This window comes from Protopterus annectens, chromosome 1.part1, assembly GCF_019279795.1.
Source record: "Protopterus annectens isolate FY-2018-M chromosome 1.part1, PAN1.0, whole genome shotgun sequence".
NCBI classification, from domain to species: Eukaryota; Metazoa; Chordata; order Ceratodontiformes; family Protopteridae; genus Protopterus; species Protopterus annectens.
In genome coordinates, this window is record NC_056726.1 from 1,454,767,065 (window position 1) to 1,454,783,825 (window position 16,761).

The following is a 16,761-nucleotide window of genomic DNA, read 5'->3' on the forward strand; positions in this document are numbered from 1 at the left end:
ACACTCGTTTGTGCAAATGATTACCTCTTTTATCCAAATTTTGTTTTGAAATTATTATAAAGTCATCTGCATATGTTAACAGAACTGGAATTTTTAACCTTTCAGGTATTATATACCTCGCCTCCTTCATTTTGTAGTTTATTTCACATACTATCACATTCATAACTAATGCAAAGAGTATACAACTCATTGAACATCCCTGTCTTATACCACTGCTCATATGTACCTCTTGGCTTAACCATCTCTTTACAAGTATTTTTACTTAATTATTACTATACACTGATCTACATAAATTTTCTTTGTCAAAGTACCTCTACCATTATGTTCTAAATCTTCCAGTTCATCATTATATGTTCTTTCATATTTTTCTTTCTCTACTTTTTCTTACATCATATTGCCACTGTAAAAAAAAAAAAAACATGTTTTTATATTTTTCATTAAATATCATCCATCATATAGACCAATTTTTCTAAAATGTTCTTATAGTAATATGATCTTTCAATAACTGTATTACTAATCTCTTTCCTTCTTCATTGCACACTTTCTCATTTATCCTTTTTGTCCCTTGACCTATTTTTTGGGTCTATATTATATTCTCGAAAGCCAACAATGTCAAATCTGACATTGTCGACATGAGAATATCGAACGCTCAGAATCTCGAGATTGTAATCGGAAATTTCTTTAAGGGGAGATTTCCATTTACTGCAATGTAGTGCAGTCTTGGAGTTGGTATATTTAAGTAGCGGGGATGTGGGGGGTGCAGGGGGGCTTGACCCCCTGCTTTTTTCTTTTTTTTTTTTTGTCTTTTTATAAGGTTGACGTTTGACGACATTGACCATATGGTGTCGACCATATGTTGTTCGATGTTTTCAACCGTCAATCTTATAATATAGACCCTATTTTTATATCTTCTTTGTTTTCTTTATCTCTAGCAATATTGCAAGATGAGCAGAAAATCCTGTTTCAATTACCTTCATTTCTCCTATAAATAAACTTTCTGATACTATAAAATAATCTATTTCAGTTCTATACATACACCTTTTGTAAGTCCATGAATTTTTGCTCCAAAGTTTTAACTTACCACATCTCATAACGTCTAACATTTTTCTAACATTGTTTCCTTCCTTTTTACACTTGCCTCTTAAATCACAAAGTCTCCTGTTATAATAATATTCATATTTATCACTACATAGTCTAAAATTTTTGATGAAATAAGCTTTCCCCTTCTTTACAATTAGTGTAAGCATAGAATGTTATAATTCTATACACTTGTTCTTTCCATTTTAAATCTACAATGCTTAATCTTCCTTGTTTTGTATTTCTGCAGAACACAGCTATTCAAGAACATCTCTCAATTCTCAAATTCCAGATTATCTTTCCTCCCCATAGTTTCTCTGTTTGTAATCTTTCATTTGTCAAAAATAAAGTGTCTTCTAATATACTTAACAACTATATCACATCTATTACACCACTCCAAAATGTCTATTCTTTTTACTCTATTCTTAATACTACTCACATTTACAGAAAGCACTCTAAAATCTCAATTTCCCTGTTTCTTAGATTTGTGGTTTTCATAAGGTCATAGCTAATTAATAGGCTAGCTTTCTTAATAGGCAGTTCTAGGCGTAATCAGTTTCCTTTCCAAAGGTGAGACTCAAACACTGGGCCTTGTGTCTGTGAGTCAAACACTTTAACTATTATACCAAGCCCCAGTCTTTAGATGTAGATATTCTTTTTAATCCATTTCCTTTTTTTTTTGTTTCATTTGTACTTATCCCTTTAACTTTTCTTGTTCTTTTACCCTTTTACCAATGGAATTCTTTTTTCCCCTTTCACTACCTCTCAGTTTACATCTTCTTCATCACCTATTTCAGAATCTAGTTCTATATTTTCTTTATTATTTTTTCTCATCTAATCTTTTTTCTATTTCTACTTCTAAAATATATTCTTTGTTCATTTTCTTCTCTTATTCATTTTCTTCTCTTATTTTTATTTTTGCAATCCATCTATAAATTTTGTTACATTTGTAGCATTTTGGTTCACCTTTTTTGCACCGTGTCCCATTTGCTCACAAAAATAACATTTTCTTTTGTTACAGTTACTTATCAAATGTCCTTTTCCACACACAAAAAACATGTTTTGGGTTGTGCTCAGTATTTTACAACACTCCTATTCCCCTCTGCATTTATCATGTTTGGGATATGTATAATTTTTCTCTTTCTATTTTTAACACACTATTACAATCCCAGCCACCAGCCCATTAACCCCTTTTGTCATAAGCTTTTGCAATGTTCAGTCCTTCTTTACATAAAACTTTCAATTGTCCTTTCAAAGTCTTTCTTTCTACCTTTGTTTGAAATTGTACAAGAGTCTCCTTCTTTGTTTCCTTGTTAAATACTTTTATCAGATAAACATTCCATCATAGGTTGCAGTCTTTCTTTTTTTTCATATTCTCCAAGAAAATTTTCCATTGAAAAAGCAGTCTCAATATAATGTCACAAGATGTCTGTTTGTTAACTCTTACCTTGTGTTTTTTCACCTAAAGGAGCTATTACATTGTTCCACACTTTATACTGTCCATTTCTTTGTCTTCTTTTCTTTAAATCCTTACCACGTACTTCCAGTTTTTATTTTCTTCTGCCTTCTTTTCTGCTACTCCACTTTTACCTTTTTTACTTTCTTTTTTTTCCCCAATATCATTTTAAATTTCCACATATGACAAAGGCAATCTTACATTTATATGAATGAAAAACATACAAAATGGTATCACTTTAGTTGTAAACAGTTTACATCACAGACACCACTGAAACAACTGTAGTTGTAACCATTATAAATCACTTATAAACCTTCTAGTCATTGTCAGTTAAGCATTATATAGCTCATTCAAATCCTGCCACTTAAACCTCATTCCTGTTCTGCATATACTTTTCCCACAATCCCCATTCTTTTCTATGTACTTTGCTCCTTCTCTTTTTTGAAGATCCCAGTTCCAGTTGTTTTATCTCTGTTACAATATTCACTACTTCTAATAAAGCTGGTCTAGACTATGATTTCCATTTTCTCATAATTGCTTTTTGGCAGCCACCAAAATTAGACTCAGCAAGGCTTTACTATGTCTAGGCAATTCCGATTCTGTAGCATAAATAAAAAAAAAATCTCCCCAGTCAGTCCAATCCACCCACCCATCATCTCCGACAGAGTGGCCCGCAGAGAATCCCAAACATCTGCTAGCTCATCACTCCTCCAAAAAATATGTTCCCAGCTACCTCTTTCTTGCCTATCACACCTCCAGCATTTGCTATCCACCTGAGGAAAAATTCTTTGGAGTCTACTTGGGGCGTAAAAATTCCTTTGTATACATTTCCAGGCAAAGATCCTAAATCTTCTAGACTTTGTTACAAATTTCGGAGATATATGTATATCCCCACATTGTCTCTTTGTGAATTACCCTATCACTCTTCCCAATCCTTTCTAAGCTCCACTGACTGATTCTTGTAATTATTATGCAGTATTTTATATGCTTTACTAATTATTCCTTTTTTAACAGCAGCTACTGTTCTAGATTCTATTAAAAACTCTGCCAGTGCTGGTCTTTCATTTAGGAACCCCCTATTTCTTTCTCTTTGCCTATATCCTGATATCAATCCCTGATAGGGAAGGCAATCTCTAACCTGCAGTCTAAATACATTTTTGACCTCTTCCCATTCTGTTACCTTTCCCTTTCTAGTTATTTGCTCCCAATACCTTGGTTCCTTTGCCAATTTTGTCCAATAAATTCCAGCCCCCTCTTGCCTATTATTTGTATCCCAGACCACAGTCAACCATATTGGCAAAATCTCTTTTCTCCATTCTCATACTGGTTTGGTTCTTAGAATACTTCCTGTTATTTTATGAATATAATACTCTTTATGGTTTTGGTTGTTCTCCTTAAGAGTCTGCATCCAAAATCCCAATCTCTCCTTATTTCCTGAGCTTCCTCCCTGCATCATCATCATCCCTTTCCACCTTGAATTATAGTTTTCTGCCTGTGCTATGTATAATAGCCTTAACTGTGTTGCTCTAAAATACCGCCTCAAATTAGGTAATCCTAGTCCACCTTGTTCTGTTGCTAGAATCAGCTTATCCTACTTGACCCTTGCACTCTTCCCTTCCCAGATAAAATTCTTCAACTCTTTTTTTAATCGCTATCCACAATTTCTTCTCTGGTTGATAAAAGTATATCTGACCTGTGTATAAGACGAAAGGGACTAAAACCATTTTAATGGCTTGTAGCTTAGTACCCATATCCATATAACAAAACTTCCAGTTTCTCAATTTTTCTATTATCTTCTGTTTAGTCCCCTCCCACATATCCTTAGCTGCCACCACAGTCATTTCTAATCCATTCTCCTAAATACTTCATTTTATCATGTCCCCATATTTATGGATATTGTTGGGCCAATTCGTGTGTGGGTACATAAACCTTTTTTACCTTCTTTTCCATCTCACCACTATTCATCAGGATTATTCCCTTCATCCTCCTTTTCTATTTTCTACATTATGTTCCCCCCAGGAAACATCTCCTTCATTTTCTGTCTCACTGTGCACCACCAGTAAATCACCCCACAACCCTCCTGACTGTAGGGCTGTAATTATATATCCATCATTTGTTGACTTGTCTCCATCAACCAGGTTTCTTTGAAAAATTTCCTCAGAATCCTGCAGACATTCTCCAGTCCCTAAATTTCCTTTCTCCTTCATTTCTTTCACCACTCCATCATCTCCTTCTCTATCCATCTGCATCCCTATTTCTCTGGGCTATCTCTGTGCCTACAATGGAAACAGGAAGTGCTCATCCAAAATGGTTCCCACTCACAGCAATGATGAGCAGGGAAACGTTTCCTGATGCCTTGGCCAAATTTCACCAGTAGTAGTATGAATACCACCTTGCGTCGCCCATGAAAAGAAGCTTCTAGCCTAGTGGACTAACCTGGTCAAAAAATATAAATAAATAAATAAATAAAATTGTGCATGCCCAAGATGTAATTGTAAATATTTATAAACAATTATTATTTAATAAAAGCCATTGTCAGTTTTTTAAAACAAAAATTTGGCAATATTAATAAATTAAGAAGAGGCAGATGTGGACCAGGTTATTCTTTTATCTGGATGGCCTGCATCTAAATTACAGGGGGAATTTTTTGCATGTAGGATGAAATTCACTGTAGTTTAATAAGCCTGTGAAATTTTATTATCCTAACACTGACAGTATGACCAACAAATGTGATGAATGTGTTGCTTTGATTGTTAGAGAAATTTACAAAGTAGTACTGACAACCGAAATATGAGTTTCTGAACATGTTCAGCTTGAAAACTATACTGAGGTTACCTGTATGTCCCATGATAGGAGTGGGGTGAGATTTCCATATGTTCTCCATATCTCTGTTATCAGAAGACTCATTCATACAGATCATGAAAATGAAATCTTGACTGCTGAATTTTTAATTGTCTTATTGCATGTATACATACTGAAACTCATTCTAACTGTATTAAATGTTTGGAATCATAAATGTCTGGTTCTTGGAGATTTTAACTTCCTGAAAATTGATTGGGGTATTCTTTCTTGTACAAATCACTTTCAGTCTGAGGATTTCCGTGTTATATGTAAAAAGAATCTCTTTCAGCTAACACATTTTCCCCAAAAAGAAATAATAGTTTTAAGTTGGTCATTACAAAACATGCCATCTTATTAAATCAATATATATATGTAAACCTTTGGGTACAATTGAAAGGCTAGCATGTGTGAAATAAACAATGCTGTAGAATTCCATGAATCCATAGAAGGGTAGGTGTGGAATCTAGAACCACATGCTTTGGGGTGAAGTCTCAAAATAATAAACTCCTCAGTGGTAGTATAGGCACTTGGAAAATCTGGAAAATCTGGTAAAGTAAAAAGATACCTGTTCAGGATTTAGAAACAGTATCCAACTCTGGCTAATAAGAAAAGACTAAATAACATATGAAGGAAAATTAAAGAGAAGACAAAAATGTACAGGGCAGTGTATGAAAACAAATTTGTCATTCAAACCAATACAAGTCTTTTTTAAATATATAAAGTCCAAAATGGAGAAAGCCTGACTTATTGGACCTCTTCTCTATGAAAATGGGTTAGTATGAGAGCTGTATAGAATGACTATCTAGAATGGAGATGTGAGATGACACCATTGAAACTTTCAGTAAACTTCTGAAGAGAATTTGGATTCCATTTTATCAAATACACAGAGAAAGGCATGTTTCAGCTACTCATGTGCTCAGTTTGTATAGTAGTTTATTTACTTACCCTGCTTTAATTTATTTATTTACTTGGTAAGTTAGCTAGTTAGCTAGTTAAACAAGGTAATTGCAGTAAGGCAGGGAATAATTTCCTTTTATGAGAAACATCCAAGTCACTGTTTTGCGCATATGTAAAAGGGTGCTGCTGTTGTATATAGAATTAAAACAAAACTCTTTGTAGTACTTAACATTCTTCTTCTTACAGCAAATTACAAAAAAAGGCTTTAGAAATATATAACACGCAGCAAAAAAAAAAAAAATCAGATTTATTGAAAAGTTAAGTCAGCAGTCTGTCGAAAAGGAAGACTGGTGGAACACATTTAAAACAGAATATTATGGTTTTGCAGTACAAATTCACATTGGTGACTTGTGAACTATTATTTTGAAAAGCAGCATGCAATAGATCAATGTTCAATATATAAACATTCAGGATAGCTGTTCACACAAGGTTCTAAGTGCACACTCCTAATGATTTTATATATATATATATATATATATATATATATATATATATATATATATATATATATATATATATATTTGATTAGTTTAATGTAGTACATTTTCTTTTCACAGTTATATAATACTACAGCACTTATCATTGGTTTACATTTTTATAATGTAGCAGAAATTACCTGCCTCTCACTAATTACTCAGGCATTCAGACTTTCCAGGTTATTTCTGAGCATAAGTGGTCATTTAGAAATGTTACACATCAAATATATAATCAAAAAAACTATTTTGAGTACAATAGATGGCTCTGGAAGAATTGCAATCAAGTCATGATCAAAGTACCCAACCCATGGTGTAACAATTATATGCAGTTACAGAAACAAAAAAATCCTTGCAGACTGCTGTGTAAGCCAGAGGGTATGTGCAGCAGGAAAATTAATTAAATAACTTAATCGTTATAATTGCTTTGGACTATAAGAGCAAGTCATAAAGATATCTTAAACTGATTAACCTTATACAGAGAAATTTAAATCAGTGAGAGGCTGTGACAAAAATTACTGCTTGCAAGTAAATTATAACACAATGAAGTCTAAACAGTACAGTCGGCTGTGTTTCTGCTATTAAGCATACTGCTGTCAGCATAAAAGTAAACTGGTAGACATATGTGTTAGCCTCAGGATTACATTTGGATGAATCAGTGCAGCTGTGACCAGCAGAACACCTCCTAATCCCATAACTACTGACTAGAAGATTTACAATAGCCACCAAAGCCAACAAATGCATTATAGCACCTTGGGAAACTATGTCATCGATAAAAAAACCCTAATAGTGGATCCACTAGTCAGAGATTTGTGTACACATATTGATAGCAATCTGGCCTTTGACCAACACATTTCCAAGTTAGTAAGGAAGTCATTCTACATTACTTAACTTATATGTAAGGGCGTGGCATCCAGGTCCACGGACGTCATTGTGCCACTGTATTCAGCCCTCATCAGACCCATCATTGAGTACAGTGCTCCCTTCAGTATGTACTTGACCACGCATATACCACAAGTGGAAAGTCCACAAAGGGTCCTCCCAAAAAGAATACAGGGAGTAAATACAATGTCCTATGTGGATGGCATCAAAGCCCTATCTCTACACTCTGCTTCCTACATACTTCTGAGGGACAATCTATGTCTGGCATACAAAGCATCCTCTGATCCCAATCTGCTGGACCTTTGGTATACCCCCAAGATGAACAACATCAGAACTACTAGCTCTAATACCCCAAACTTTGTTTGCCACATACATATGATGTATTGGAGGGACAATTATCTATCTCAGAGAATTCCCATTCTCTGGAATAGGCTCCCCATCCATGTGAAGCAGAGTCCTTCCCTAACCCTATTCAAATGCAACCTGGATCAGTGGATGTGAAATCGGAAATTCACCACTGTTCTAGCACCTGTATCACTGATGGACAGAGCCAGTCATTAAATAATGCCCTAACTACGATAGACCCCTTGTAATAATGTCTGGGATATAATAGCTTGTGGGGCACATTTGGTTTGCACGGCTAGGCTTATTAGGGTCCTAGTGACCATTAGCCTGGCAAAATCCTGTAAAACCTATGAACCAAAGGGAACAAAACCGAATGTTAACATATCTGTTCCCATTCAAGTTAATATTTATGGTCTAACACTGAAATCACACGAGAACGATACACAGAGATATGTTGTCTCCAAAAAAACAACATGCATACCTCCATGTAATCCAACTCCTCCTAAATGCACCATAGTCTTTTCCTTCAGGGGTACTATCAGATATGCACAGCGTGCTCTCAAAATGTAATGATGCTTAAATTAATGAATGTGCATAGGATTGTGTATAGATGTGCATACCTATCAGAAATAACCTCCTTTATCAGTGAATTAATATAATGTGATCTGTTATTTTTTAAACACAGCTTTTGGTGCATAAGGTGCCACTTTTTTCAGGTATCATCACCTAATGACTTGTACCCACCAAACCATTCCAAAGCTAGGAAACAAGTGACAGTAGTAATGCAGAGATTAAAGACTATAGAGAAGCTAGTTTTTGGGGCACAGATTAGATTTCAGTTTGTATCACCTGCAACAAAATTTGGAAAAGAGCCTTGGTCACCAGAGGAACTACCAGTGTTGGAAAAATGACACATTTAATTAAAGTTGTCTTTCTTTTTGGAGAATTATAAGGCAGCTACTGAGGCATTAGTGACCTGTAATGGAGGCTAGAGAAAGGCTGTTTTGTGCATGAGATATTCTGTGGGTCAAAAAACAGCTAATATAACACTGCATGGTAAACCTTACAATATAACAGTAAAAGCACAACTGCCATTAGGTTTTCAGAAATATGCCAAAGCTGGAATAGATATACACACTTGTTTCTTCTCTCTTCATCTGCCTCTACCACAGATGATTGCTGGCAAGCTGTAATGCAAAGCAGTATGTCCCCACTCTTGGCCGGTATGGTGGGGCAAGTGGAAAATAATATGAGACATTCGGTGGTGGTTCTAAAGGACTGCTGATTCTCAGAAAAAAATGTAAGATGACAAAAGTACAGTAAATTAAAATATATCATAAGAATGTTTTAGTTTACATTGATGCAAAAGAGAGGCTTGTAGAAATGCTGTGTAAGGATCAAACCTTGACAATGTGTACTGCAGACCATTGGGAAGCATTCCTTCAATGCAATGAGTCAGAACTGCAAATGGCACACACAAGTAGTGCTGCAGGTCTTTAGTATTCAACGTTAAAAATCGCACAGTGACATTATTTTGATACACTGTGGTACTTCATCAGATTACAGGCTTGAGTCTAAACAATTCATAGGTTCATAGGTTGGTACTAGGCTATCGGCCCTAGGGCCTATACAAGCCTAGCCATAACAATTCCCTGGATATTTCTTCCCATGATATTTACTTCCCTGGACCCCTGTCTAACAGGGTGACTGACGTTATTCCCAGGGTGAATATCTCCCATCCAATCATCATTCGATACACATTACCGTTTAATTACCGTTCAATAACTTGCAGTCACAAAATGTTAGCAGTAACACCTAATCAGGGTCTGTGCAGCTCTGTCGTGAACTTACAGGAAGAAAATGAAACTACGTCAAAATCCTGTTATTAGCCCTCGAAAGTATATCACTTGGGACATACTCATTTTATATTTGTATAAATCTTTTCAAAGCCATTAATGATTACATTACATAGTATGGTCTTATTCTGTGAGCTCATGCTCTAATGTTTCATATATATATGTATACACACACACACACACACACACATATATATATATATATATATATATATATATATATATATATATATACACACATATATATATATATATATATATATATACACACACACACACACACACACACACACATATATATATATATATATATATATATATATATATATATATAGTTTCACTTCAGAAGCCTGAATGATCAGAAGCCTGAATTACATAAGCCTGACAACTTATTTTCACTGTAGAAAGTACTGCTTCATTATCTCACAATACATTCAATATAGCTTCACACTCTTCTACTAATTATAGGTGGATTTTCCAAAACAAAGCTTTATTTTTGCAGGGGTTTTAAATGCTGTAGTTGCTCCAAGCAAGAAAAAGATATAGCACACATCTCATAATGCACAGTCCTTGCAGGTTTAGTGAGCCATTTCCAAATGAGACTAGATTACAAATGCAACAGCCACATATGATGGAAGACATTTTAATTTATTCTCTTATCAACCAAGAAAGGCCTATTTAGGATATGCACCTTTTCTCTGATGTGACTGAAAACCACTGGGTCTGGTCATGTGATTAGATTATACTCATACTACATGCAACTCTAGGCCAGTTAGTTAGCTAGAACAGTGCTTCTAGTTCACCCCATGGATGGTGGCATTCATTTACAGTGTTTTTACCCAGTTAATACATCAATCCATTTCCCATAACTTCTTATTCCAGTTTGGGGTCAAGGCTCAAGGATCTTTAAGAAACAAAGGACAGAAGACATATCTATCCTTCTTTTTTGGTCCTTTATTGTTACTGAAAACGCAAATTGTCTGGTAGTTAGTGTGATGACCCCCTACTTAAACATGGGGCAGTAACAAAGGAGTCTCAATCCACACCACTGTCTCTGGCAAAAAAGCATCACTGAAAGCAGGGATAAAACACACAGTTTCCCCCTAAGGGTACACTGGGAACAGGCTCCAAACCAGGGACTGAACTATATGCTTCACTCCAGGTCCCCAAATGAGCCTTCACACTACCCACTGTAGTGCACTGTGTACTAGTTCTAGGTATTTGACACACTCACTGTTAAATACTTGATAATCATACATACAGACACTCATGAGAAAGACTACCACAGATTTACCTGCTATGTCTTCTTTCCCAAACTACACTGTAAAGCTGTCACAAGTCACCAGTCAAAATACCATGATACCCTTCAAAAGGGATGTTCAATTATATTGGGTAAAATAAATCCTGATATGTAAGGTAGCATGTAATCCAAGCAGTAAGGCTTTTCGGAGTGGCCCTAGTATTATCACAATAAACATAAACACTCTCAGGTTACTATAAGTGCTTTCTAAATAACCAGCCACAATAGAAGGTAGTGAAATATTTAATAAATAAAAATGATTTAAAACATATATACACTGAATAACTGATAAACCACAGAGTTTCACACACTGGAATTAGGAAAATAACACTGAAGGATAGGTCTCACACTGATTGAAGAAAAACCCTATCTAACTGTAGTTTCCTAACTGCCTAAAGATTAACTATCCCTGTCTAATCTAATTAATGCAGCAAGGCAAGATGATACTCTTACTTCTGCAAGCAAAATAAGAATATACATCCAGTCTTCAGACTGTTGCCCTGTCCTAAGTGACTGGAATAGCAAATCCTATTATTTCTGCTGAACAGCTCTGAAAAAATACTGATCTAGAAAACGGTCACTGACTACTACAACAACTGCTGCAACTGCTGCAATTAAACTCAACTGCACTAACTCAGAACCTGCTTTTTTATAGCAGAATCTTTTAAAAGTCACATAAAGCTGTTATAAGAATTCTACTCTCTCATTTCAGACTTTTGGAGAGTAAACAAAAACAGCTGCTGTGGAGATTCCAGTCCTTTCAGCTCTGGCACATGATGAGATCTATCTAGGTCAGCTGACTGGCACAACCTGCATTCATATTTCTTTTTAAAAGACATGTACATTTGGTCAGCCAGAAAACACTGTTTGATTCAAACATCTTACACAAATCAAAGAAACAATCAAAAAACATAAACTTATTTACACAATTATAGTTAGTCATGCTGGCATTTATAACACAAGGTAATTTATAATTATTTACAAGTATTTACAAAACTGCAGCCAGACATGCTAGCACAGATCCTTGTGTCTGACCCGGCCACATTTACCAGACTTTGGATCCAACTCTCGAGCTCCTCCCTCTACCCATAATGCCCTACTCCATCTCTGTTGCCTCAGATGGAGTTTGCTGATCTATTTCTCAAAAGCTGAAGAGAAACATATATAGCCAGGTAGAAAAGACAGGACTCAAACTTGGAAATGTAGCTTCCAAACACAGTCCAATAGGTCCTTCTAGAAGAAAAATGGATAAGGGGTGGATAGGAGGGGAGTTGAGGAAGAATAAAAATGGACACCACAGATGCCTATTTATGGTGAGTACATAACATAAATCTGATGTTGCCCTTTTCATTCTTCCTCAGTTATGGGACAGAGTCCCCAGCTATGTTGACCTTGGGTGGTCCTCATGGAAGGATCTAGTTGACTGAGCTTGGGGAGGTTTTGGTAATGTCATACCCTTCTGACAGTTAATCCATGAGATACAGTGTATAATCCATTTAGCTAGAGTAACTTTAGAAATTGGTTGGCCTAGGCGATTTGATGAGAAAGATACAAACAGCTGGTCTGACTTCCTAAACTGCTTTGTTCTGTGAAGGTAAAAATGTAGTTGTCTGAGCAAATCATGCAGGTGTAGCTTGTACTCTCCTTTATTAGAAAAATTTGGAAATAAAACTAGCAAGTAAATAAATTGGTTGATGTTATTTTTGGAAGCCACTTTAGGTAAAAAAGAAGGGTGTCCACATCTTTATTAAAAACAATGTAAGGGTTTTTTTGCTGAAAGAGGCTTCTGTTTAGATATTCTTTTTGTTGAAGTTATAGCTACCAAGAAAACCATCTTCCATGACAGAAATATTAGATCACATTTGTCTGATGGTTCAAAGGGTTTTTATATTAAACTTTCAAGTACCGCAGTAAGATCCCAAAATGGTGAGGGAATCCTTTATCAGAGGTTTCAGAAGAAAAATGCTTTTCATAAAAGCTTTACACAATCCAGAGGAAGCCAAGGAAAAAAATGTATTCTCTGTGTGGAAATCTAAAATTGCTGCAAACTGAAGTTTAACTGCAAAGAAATTAGCTCCATCTTTGGAAAGAGTTGTCAAACAATTAAGAATAGCAGAAATCGATGCAGAAAAGGGATCAATCTCCTTATCTGATACCCATATAGAGAACCTTTTCCATTTACGTTTATAAACTTTTTTGGTAGAATCTTTTTGAGAAGCCAAAATAATGTCACAAACTGGGGAAGAGAACCTGGATTGTCTATTACTGGAAGTGGAGAAACCATGTGGTCAGCTTAAGGGTCTGAATGTTGGAGTGTTGAATACCTGATGGGTGAGAAAAGAGATCCTTAGTAGGCTCCAGTATCCTCGGAGGATAATGAAGATGAGACCGTAGAAAGGGGAACCATACTTGCTGAGGCAGGAAGGGGGCAATGCAAATTACTGAGCTCTTCACCCTGCTTGCTTTCTGCAAAAATCTTGGACTCAGGGGAAGAGGAGGATAAGCGTAAATATGACCTGAGGCCAAGCATGAAGAAGAGCATCCCTTGATGACTTCCCCTGAGGGGGATCAGAGTGAAGTACTTGCTGCACTTGTTGTTGACAGGGGTGGCAAATAGGTCACACCAAGGTCGGCCCCGATGACTGAAGATCATATTCACTACCGACTGATTGAGAGACCACTCATGAGGCATCGGAACCCACATAAAGAAGAGCGCAAGAGGGAGTAGTATTATGGCAGCTGACATTGACCAAAGTGCTTGTAGCACTAACCTTCCTGGAGGAGACGAATGAGAAAAGATACCATGAACCTAATTTCAGATAGAAGTAATGCGGTGGAGAGGTAAAGATGCTATCTGTGATGTTGTATTCAAAACTGTCCCAATGAATTCCAGGCTCTGAACTGGTGCAAGTTTTGATTTGGCAAGACTTATTATAATGCTGAAAGTGTTGAAAATCTGGAACCAGTACTCCCTGGAAAATTGTAGTTGATGCTTGGAGGAAGCAGTGAAAAGTCAGTCATCTAAATATGGAAACACCTGGAATCCCTTCAGTCTCAAGTGAGCTTCGACTACTGTCATGCATTTGGTAAACACCCTGAGGGCTGTGGTGACTCCAAAGGGCAAAGCTCTAAATTGGTAATGATTGGCTCCCAGCTGGATGTGAAGATGTCTTCTGAGTCATCTGTCTATTTTTGAAGTGAAAGTACGCGTGCTGAAAATCTAGCACATTCACTTGTGCAGAAAAGGCACAATGGACTGAAATGTGGCCATTAGAAAATTCACTTTCTTAACATACTGTTTCAATTTGCTTAGATCAAATGGTTCAATTTGCTTAGATCAAAATGGGTCTGTGGTCCCCTGCTTTCTTTGGCACTAAAAAGAAGCGTGAATAATTCCAAATCCTATATGGCCAGGTGGGATCTTCTGGATGACTCTTTTTCTGTAGCAGCTTTTGGATTTCTTGTGCTGTGGCCTTCCTCTGATTGGGTGGAAATTTGAGTAGTTTCTTCCTTTGACAATGAGGAAGAAGGGAAATGGTATGTAATAACCTACTGATATTATTCTTAACACCCATAAATCTCTTTTGATGTTTATGCAGGTGTCTAGGAGCAAAGAGAACTGACCCCTGACTGCCTCCAGAGTTGGACAGTGAGGCAGCACTTCAGGAGCACTGAAAGGGCCTACCTGAAAAAGAATCTGTAAAGCCTTGGTTCTACAGGGCTCCTCTGCCTCTAGGGTAATGTCTACCAATAAAGTTTCCCTGTCTGTCAATGGAGGAATTGTCTCCATGCAAATCCTGGAAAGGTCCCTGAGATTTACAGAACCACATGTCCGTACCACCTCTCTAGTTCCTAGAAAAGGTCTGTTGAGGAGTAGAAAACTTGATCCCTATGGCAGATAAGGTCTTTTCTTCTTATTCGCTGTGGGTAAGCATATCCTTTACTGATGGCCCAAACAAGGAAGTGCCAAGAAGTGGGGCATTAACAAAGGATGTCCAAAAGGGCTCCACAAAGTCACATAGCCACATCCAGGTGTGTCTGCTTATGACAATACCTGAACTGGCTGCATGTTAGGTACCTTCAGCAGTGGAGGGATTAACCCCATCAAACCATTTGAAATATATAAAAGATTGGCCAGTAGGGAGGAAGTCCTTTTGAAATCCTCAGCAGGCATGGTCTCTGACAAAGTATTTGATAGTTCTTTAGCTAAATCTCTCTGAAGCCAAGTAATTAACTGCCCTCAGAGCGAAAGTAATTGAGGTGAACACTCACTTTCCAAATCTGTCCAATGCTCTGGACTCCCTTTTAGGTGGATGGACAGAAGGGCTTTGTTCTACTAGCTCTTTCTTAGTGGCTGCCACCACCACCACCATAGTATTAACTGAGACAACTTTGCTCCGATGGGGTCTGTCTGTAGGAGGGGCTAAAAACTTGTCAGGGTGCTTGGGGATGGGATCAACAGTATCTGGCTCCTTCCATGCCTGGCAGAAAAACAGATCAATAAGTTCATCCGCCATGCGGGGAGTGGGTTACCCATGACATAGACAGGCCAGAAACAAAAGCCTCCAAGAACATCCATTCTATGGCAGAGGGGGGTTGTGATGACCAACCACCCTTCTGCTTCATGATCTCCAGAATATCTCCAAAGGAGATGTCATCCAGTGGTGATCTGGGGGATCCCTTTCTTTCATCAAAATTGGTGTCTTCTGTAAGACACTCCATGGGGGAATCTGTGTCTCCTTTTACATGTTCTGTTCCAGGGCACCTCCTCTGTGGGATGTTATGGAGAGGTGTCAGAAGAGAGGGGAAGTTCCTCTACTGGAACTGGCTAGAGACTATTTGGAGCTGGCTGTTCCTGTGGAATAGGTCTGACCAACTCAGAGCTTGGAACTGACAAGAGAAAAGGGGTAGGATCTGAAGCATGAGAAGATGGTTCTCTCTGAAGAGAAAAAGTCTTTTTCACCACCTTGAAGGCCAAGGGACCAGGAGAAACCCCTGCTGAAGCTTCTGAAGAAGGTATATCTAGGCTAGCCTTGGATCTGAGCCTTGAGGGGAGAATTAGATCTGAACTGTCTGGGGCCAAAGCTCTGAGGGGAAGGGATGGATCTGACAAAACTGGAGCCGAACTTACCCCCTCAGATCTAGGCTGACACTTCAGCTCTGAGACCCATTTTGATCCAAGGGCATTGGAGTAAAACCAGTCAGGGAAACACTTGGAGTGGAGGAGGAAACTTTCCACAGATTCAATGCCGAGCCTCTGGGGGATCTCAGATCCTGGGGCTCTGAAACCCCTGGATGGATCAGAGAAGGAGAAATAACAGTCTTAGATGTGATGGGCATACTCAGGGATCTGATAAGGGATGGACTTGTAAGACCCTTATCTGTATCCAAAATCTAAGAAACTTTTGCATAATCCTATCCACATCTGCCTCCAACAAGCTTCTGGCGGAACTAGAGGAAGCAGTGAATAGGGGCCCAGAATGCTTTTTAGGTGTTTGGACAAGCTGAGCAGGCAAGGTGGGCAGGACTGGTTTCAAATTATATTCAGGCGTTGTACTCCTAAAGGAAGCGCCC